This window comes from Colossoma macropomum, unplaced genomic scaffold (genome assembly GCF_904425465.1).
Source record: "Colossoma macropomum unplaced genomic scaffold, Colossoma_macropomum, whole genome shotgun sequence".
In the NCBI taxonomy this organism is placed as follows: Eukaryota; Metazoa; Chordata; class Actinopteri; order Characiformes; family Serrasalmidae; genus Colossoma; species Colossoma macropomum.
The window spans coordinates 63,439-71,973 of NW_023494977.1; positions in this window are offsets into that span (position 1 = coordinate 63,439).

Consider the following 8,535-nt stretch of genomic DNA (forward strand, 5'->3'; position numbering starts at 1 on the left):
CAGAGAGAGAGAGAGAGAGAGAGAGAGAGAGAGAGAGAGAGAGAGAACAAGGCTAAATATTCATTACATGGCCAAAGGTACATTCAAATATCACACACATTTGTGCTTGTTGAACATTTCACTCCAAAACCATTAATAGAGAGTGTCCACTCCTCTGGGAAGACTTTTCACTAGATTTTTTCAGCATGTCTTCAGGATTCACTTCCACTCTGCCACAACAGCAGAAGGTCTGTTTCACAGTTAACGTTCTGATGAAAGCTGAGGTTGGGGTTCTGCACAGGCTAATTCAGTTCTTTCACACCAGCTCAGTCAGTCATTTATTAATGGACTTTGTGCATGAGAGCACTGTCATGCTGAAATAGGAAAGAGCCTTTCCTGCGGCCACAAGTCAGAAGCACACAGTTGTCTAGAGTGTCATTTTATGCTGTGATATTAAGATTTCACTTTACTGGAACAAAGCGGCCCAACACAGACTATAAAAACCAGCCCCAGACTATTATTCCTCCTCCACCAAACTTTACAGCTGGCACTCTGCTTTCAGGTATGTTCTATGATATGTAACAGTCACTAAAGGCCCACAGACAGAAGGACTGGATCAGGTACTGGCTATGTTAAATGATCTGTTTCTGATCCTTATTACTATTTTTCATCATATTTATATCAAAGTCCTATATGTGACAAACACCGACATTATCCACAACATCCACCACTGAGAACAACAGTAAAATTAGCTTGTGGTTAGCAGTTCAGGATTCTATCAGCTATAACTCTATGATGCAGTAATTTACACCTGAGCTTCATTAGTTCTGATTTGTGAATTCTGATGAGATCATCCTCCAAGCCTAAATCCCCCAACACTACATTTCTGAACTTTATTTTCTAAAGTTAATAAATTCACATTCAAAAGCTGATCAGTCAGATTAATGACAACAAGGTCAAATGAATCAGGCTGATTTGTGGAAATTTTCACAGTCTTAACTTTGTCTTTCCGAAGGTCTTATAAACTGTGAGTATGGAAAGAGAAAATATGTGGAAAACAGAAATGAAAGGTTATTTACAATACAAATCCCATCAAAACGTATGAAAATTCACATCTTTTTGGCAGAAATTTATGTGAAGAGTTTTCACAAACAGGGCTCAACATCACTGATCGCTTCATACAGCTCAATCTCGTCACCATGTGATGTGTCGATACATTCAGAGCTGAGAATTTCCTGTTAAAAATGTATAATGTACCCCAATCCAAAGGATTACTTTATTAAAAGTACCATCTAGAGGGATAAAAGCAGGCTTCAATATCAAAAATATTTAGAGTAAATAAATAAACATGCAAAAACAGCCAGTTTTGATTTTTTTTTTTATTTATGATGTTTATGATGATGAAAACCAGTGCATTTATATAGATCTGACTCTTCAGACTGTAAGAGCCCTACTGTCCATGTTTAAGTTTAAAATTTCTCGATTATGACAGATCAGACACAGAAAGAATTCCCAAATATCCTAAAGTGTTCTTGACTTAAAGCCCCTCAAATAAAACTTGAACAAGTGTTGAAAGTACAGAGTCAGTGATCCACAACACAGAAAACCAATCAATATAATAAAATAAGGCCTAAATTGACAAATAGAGAGTAACTAAACCAACAAACAGAGAGTGAGAAAAAAGACAGACAGAGAGAGAGAGAGATTTGAAATGACATACCTGATTTTTTGTAGCAAGAGTGAGTACATACCAGCTGTGGTGAGTGTGATTATGGAGGACAGAAGAATGAGAACCACACAGCTGTCCATCTCCATCTGATGTGCACACAGTCCGTTCAACTCAGCAGTAGAACAAGCTTCACCTCCACTCCCCCAGAGAGACTGAAGAAACTGAGAGAGAGAAAGAGAGAGAGAGATAGAGAGATAGAGAGAGAGAGAGAGAGAGAGAGAGAGAGAGAGAGAGCTCCTTACAGCCGCCAATCACACTCACTATGACCTTATTAGAAAGAGAAGAGGAAATCATCAAACATTTTCAGTGACAAATCAGAGGAGGCATTTTTTTCTTTCTCCATATTTATCAAAAGAGCGTCAGTGCTGATGAACAGAACTCCACCTCCGTCTCTAGAGGTGTGTGTGTGAGGAGAGATGCTTGCAGCAGTGTGGTGAGAAACACACCAACATACAGGAGACTGACTTCAGAGAGAGGAAACACTCCAGTGTAATACAGCATTAATGAGAACTGATCCACACACTGATAACCATCTCACATACACCGCTCTGAGTTAGAATACAGATACACAGAAATGCTAGTTTAACGCTCAGTAAAGCTACAAATAAACTAAACTTATTCACAGATGTTATTTTACTTGTTTGAATTGAGGAATCTGCTGCTTTTTAAAATGATTTTGTAATACAGAGAGCTCAGTGTAATGAAACCATGATCTAAAGACACACATAATTGTAATTCAGCTCTTACAGAAAAATTGGTTTTTGTCACTGCAGTACATTTTCTTCTCCACAAGATGGCAGCAGAGAAATAATAATCAGTGAATTTAGTAGTTCTGGTGAAGCGCATTTTCACTGTACTGACAAGCTGAGGTCACTGCTAGTGCCCTAATGTGGCTGCTGTGGTCTCTCAGTTACATGAAATAGGGTAAAAAAATGTCTTAAACATGTAATAACATTTCATGCTGCTTTCATCACTTAAATTTAAGGTGTGATCACACATAACTACTGACACAGTAGAAGATTAATGTATGTGAGTGAGTGAACACTGTTCACATAGAAAATTAAAAATTAATCACTGGTATCTAATCAAGAGTAACAGAACCATCAGCATTCCTGCCCTGAAGTAATGCAGTAGATTTTCACTCTTTAAAATCAACAACAACAACAACAACAATAATAATAATAATAATAATAATAATAATAATAATAATAATAACAACAACAGCAATTCTGTATTTAATGCAGTATTTAATGAAGATCACTCAAATTTCAGTCCTAGAATTGAAATCTATCACTTGTGGTTGTCTTTAAACTGAAAGCTGTGCTCTGTCATTTTTGAGCAGAGTTTGAAATGTGTTGCTGGAAATAAATGTAGTGTGAAGAAAATAAATATTCAATTAATGTTTTGCATGAAGACACTGTGGTAGTGTGTGAAAAGACCTGAAATAATGGGTTCTACATCCAAATAATGTATTATATATTAAATAGAAAGCCATCTGTATTCAGCCATAAGCTGTATGACTCTCCAGCTAACATGTGCTGCTGTACTGTAGGGCTGAGGCAGGTTGCAAGTGTGAAATGGCTTCATTAGGGGCAGTTCAATACTCATAGTCACAGCAGGCAGAGGTCAAAGCACAGGCAGGCAAAATAAGAGGCAGGTCGATATTAACAAAAGAAAGAGGCAAGAGAGTGTCAACAACAGGAAAACAATACAAAGAAACAAAGGCTAGAACCTCAGGTTAACTAACACAGTGACTTCACAAACTAACAGGGAAAGCAAAGGGGATTAAGAAGGAGTCTTAGGCCCAATCCCATTTCTTCTTTTTACCCCTACCCCTTGTTTTCGAGTGTCACCCTAACCCCTTGGAACTGAGTTACAAGGGGTAGTGGCTGAAATCTTGCCCTACGAAATGGGAAAACCCTCAAATTAAAAAAAATAAAAAATAAACACTGCTTCATTAACAGGCTACTAGCGCTGCTCTGTAGGCGACCCAGCCCGTCTTCAGTGATAGCAGAGAAGGGAAAAGTTCAGCAACCTCGCTGGGTTTTAGTTACATTTAGGGCATCATATGCTTTAAAAGAGGGGGCATAAGACAATTATTTATTATCGCCGACCGCTAATTCTTTGGTGATACGAAGCTGAAGTCAGCTATTCACCAGCTTCTTGTTCGAATTGTCCCATTCCACTTTAATTGGTGCTGCAGTTCAGTAGAGTCTGGCTGCAGAGACGCACTCTCAGCCCCAGTGACGTCACGTGCACATGCACTCTCTGCCACAATGGCAGAAGCGGCCTAACGGCACGGTGACCTTTGGCTGCTGCTGCTTAGCGATACCATTACTTAATCCATTTTTCGTCCATAACACATAACAGTTACATTTAATGTACCTCCCTGCTGGAAAACATCATAGAACCCATTAAAGTGTCTGCTGGTTCCTGGTGGTTTTCAGTAGTCTCTAATGGTATTCTGTGTTTTCCTGATGGGTTGATGTCACAATGTAAAGGATTAGGTCATTTAATCACGTGTTTTGGGACTGATTCCAAATACATTTGATCGTTTCCTAATGGGCTCTAACGGCAACCATCCAGCCAAGTCCCGTTAGGAAGCAAAACCATCAGGTTTTATTTCTAATGGCGCTGCAAACACAGTTACGTTGTGACAACGTCCTGTTTTGCTGCCCACAGCGTCGCCTGCTTGATGCTCTCTACATTGGTACAACGCTGAAATGTAATTCCTCTTAAAGTTATGAACGTTGTCTGACAACTTTCTAGGAGGTTGTGACAACATTGACGAGACAGCAAAAGTAAACTGTGCTACGTTGACTGTACGCTGACACAACCTCCTAGAATCCTTAATAAGTTCTATTTTAATCAATATTACAGTTTTTAATAACCGGTTCTAATCGCTTTCAGCTTGGCTTTCATGAGTTTCAGTAGCCTTTTTGTTTTTTTTTCTGCGAATAAACCCGACATTCATGTCTTATAGTCGTGGCAGGTTTTATTTCTGAAAGTTTCCATATTTAATTACCTTATTATCAGTATGGCAACGTTAATATACATTCAGTGTAACTCTTGTTGTGATTCGCTGTTTTTCCTCATAAAACCGACTAAAACACTGTCGTGGCAGAGCGTGCACTGACGTCATCAATAAGCTAGCGGTGCACGCCAGGCTGAGAATGCATGTCTGCAGCCAGACGCTTCAGGCGTCAATACTGCTGGACTATTTAAGGTGGAACGGGAAAGTTAGCTTGCTAGTTACCGAGACATTAGCATGCTATTAGCGATTTTTATGCTTGTTATGAAGAAAACGACCATAATACATTGACATTAAACTCAGATAATACAATGGGTGTCATATTTTTAACGGAGAAAATACTTACATATGTGGGTTTCTTTGGTCGCTCGCGCAGCCATCTTGCCGATTTTTCTTTTTTTCTCATAACACTCCATTTGGAGTGAGTCTCTAAAAAACCTCCGTTTGGAGGGCCATGTAGCCCTAACACTTCGCCCTACCCCTTCTATCTCAACAAAAAGTGGGACACCCTAACCCTAGACGTGTACAAGCAAAACAGAGGGCTAAGGGCTAAGTGGTAGAGGCAAGGGGTGAAATGGGATTGGGCCTTAATGAGTCCAAGATCAGATGCAGGGGTGCAAGTGGGAGGAGCCAGGGAGAGTCCATGATGAATCTGCACAGAGGGGAGAGACATGACATCTGCACTATTTTGGTATAGAAGCCATAATTTCATGACCTATGCAGTGCATATACAGGGAGAAGGGATTTGTAAGCCGTTTGAGATTCTGCCTAAATTAAAATCAGACAGCTGAGACATACAAAAATAAGGGAAAAATACAGCTTAAAACCTAAACCTAATCATCCTAGGCAAACGTATACCGACACAGTTGGCAGACCCAAAGAAGACAACATGAGTAAGATAAATTCAGAAAGCTGAGATGTGCACAGTTTAAAAACCTAAAATTAATTATCGTAGGCAAAACCATACTGGCACAGCAGGCAGTAAAAATGCTTATGGCCCAGATTAAGGTCTTACCTTTAATTACTGGATGCACTGAAGTAATGGTAGACATTTGCTTTGACGTATTCACAAAGGCCATTTCAGCCTTTGTAGTAAAAGAGGATTGCAACTAACAAGTTCGCAGATAGCTGATGTATGACATGTTTCCACTGTGCATCAGTTCATTTCAGAAGAGCTCGAGCCCAGAGAAGTGACCAGTGTTTCTAGACACTGTTGATATATGACCACTGTGCATAGTACTGTCTTAACTTGCATTTGTGGATGCAGTAGTAAACTGTGTTTAATGACAGTGGAGAGCTTTAGCGAAAATTCTGCCAGGAAGACTCTAATGCTACGTCATTAATTCATTACTCCTGACCAATCGCAGACCAACACCTGTTTTTTAAAATGACTCAACTTAAATACTTATTCAGAGCTGGTTGAGCTGTAGGACTGTTAAAACTAAACAAGTGCAGTAAAGTTGGTTTTATATAAGACATTCGCTGGATCTCTCTCTCTCTCTCTCTCTCTCTCTCTCTCTCTCTCTCTCTCTCTGAGGACCTCTGATAGCTTCATGCACTTTTGCCATTCCGTTAGCATTTTGGCAATAGACCGGATTGTTAAACCTGAACACAAAATGCTGTTGTAGGAGAATAACAAAACACTTAAAATGTTTCCAGACTGCACACTGAACGTGAGAATATCTCATGGCAAAACATTTCGCGACGTGAATTAAATTTATACATTAAAAAAATAACAGTTAAAAATAAAGGATCCAACATTACCCCAAAAAAGGCTGGGAAGTATTTGGGCAAAGAACTATTCAGTCTGCTGGATTTATCCAAATTAACTGATCTTAAATAGATTCATCTGAATAACTAAGGATTGTACAAGAAATAGAAAGTAATATTAGATTTGTATTAGTAATTTTAACAAAAGTAAATAAAAAATAGTACAGTTATTCTGATTGTTTAAACTGTATTTCTGCACTGTATTGTTGCAAAGTTAGAGAAACACATAGAAACATCAAATTTAATGTTTGAGTGGACCACATAGAGTCAAAAAAGGAAGGTCTTCATGGTACACATCATTTCCTTATTAAAACATTTAACCTGGCAATCTATTATTCATAATTTTATCATTAGGCCCAAACATAGTCTAGGACTCCTCAATGCGTGGGCCTGTTGCCCAGCGAACATGGTGCATATTTAGGCTCATCGCTCAAAGACCATAGTGCATGCATGGGTCACTCAGCGAACATGGTGAAAATGTAGTGCAAGCGTGGGCCCTTGGCTCCAGGCTAATGGAGTGAGTGCAATGGACCCATGGCTTGATCTGATGTATGAATGCAGTGGGCCCATGGCCCCGAGCTGACAAGCGTATGCAATGGGCCTGGGGCCCCTAGTCAGTGAAGTGAATGCAGTGGGACCATGACCCCTAGTAAATGGAGTGAATGCAGTGGGCCGCTTGCCCTGTCTAACGACGCTCCAAGACCTGGACCGAGGATGGGACCTACGCCAAAGATTCTTTAATTTCAACTGAATTATTATCTTTCAATTTGTAAAATCCCATCAAGGATTAAAAAAATTGTCTTCCTTCAGTCCTACATCCTGAGTCTTTCTGGCAGAACTTTATTTGCTTGAGAATATGCATCTTCAGCATTTAACGTTAGAAATAAAAAAAAAAAGATGCATAGACGTTCCAAATCAAATATTAATCTCTGAAAAATATGTATGTATGACTTGACCTTGAGGTCAAACATGGAGGTCCTAGTGAGGAACGTCTGGTATTGGATTATATGTAAGAGGTTGAGAAGTGTCTCGAACGAGGGTTTGATCAATACCAGATGGTGCAGTAGTGCTGGACTCAAGCTTCCTGTCACAAGTGACCAGGTGTCTTTACTTGGTTCAGAAATAAGCCTTGGAAAAAAGCATACTACTTTTACCCATGCTGGTACAGTATGATGCAGAAGTCTGTACAACACTGCACAGCACAGTATTACTGGGGCCCGCTTAGTCAGCCATGGCCTCTGGGGGCACCCAAACTAGGCATTTGTTAACTAGGCCCTGAGGTGATGTAGTGTGCAGAGTAGTGGAGCCAATCGGCTTTATATGACATTTTCGATATGTGTTTTTATGCCCAAAAGCCTTAAATATGAAAGGCCCAAATTAAATGTTGTTGCCTTTTACAAAACGGTGGCCACTAAGAGCCTCAAACAGGCATACTGTAACTAGACCTACAGGCGACAGAGGAGACTTTAAGGAGACAGAGCACTCAGATGGAACAGGCCAAACCAGTGGACTGAGTCACTTTTTTAGTTGAGAATATGAATTGCCTTCTTTTAATGATGGAAATTCCAAAAAATAAATCTAACTCTCTGACTTGTCATTGAAAAGCACTGGCACAATTTCCAAGAAATTAATTAATTAATTAATTAATTAATATCTAAAAATCAGGTACATGCGATGAATCTCCTGGCGATGGAGCATGCCAACTTTGTCCAAGCTATATTGTTGCTTTATTTTAACAGGCCCTTTTAATCAAATGATTTTAGACTGTTAGGCTTTGAAAAGAGAAAAGTTACAATTCAGGGAGCCTTAAAAATAACACCCTAGGACCACAAAACTGGACATACTTGAACCAGACATTGAGGCAATGGAGCACACAGGCAGAACAAGCCAAACAATGCCCTATATGCCTTTATTTGCATTAGAATATGCATTTCCATCATTCCAAATTTCAAATACTAATTCTACATCTCCAAGATGTAATTGAAATGCATTCAGACAAATAAAAAAAAAGCATCAATCAGATGTG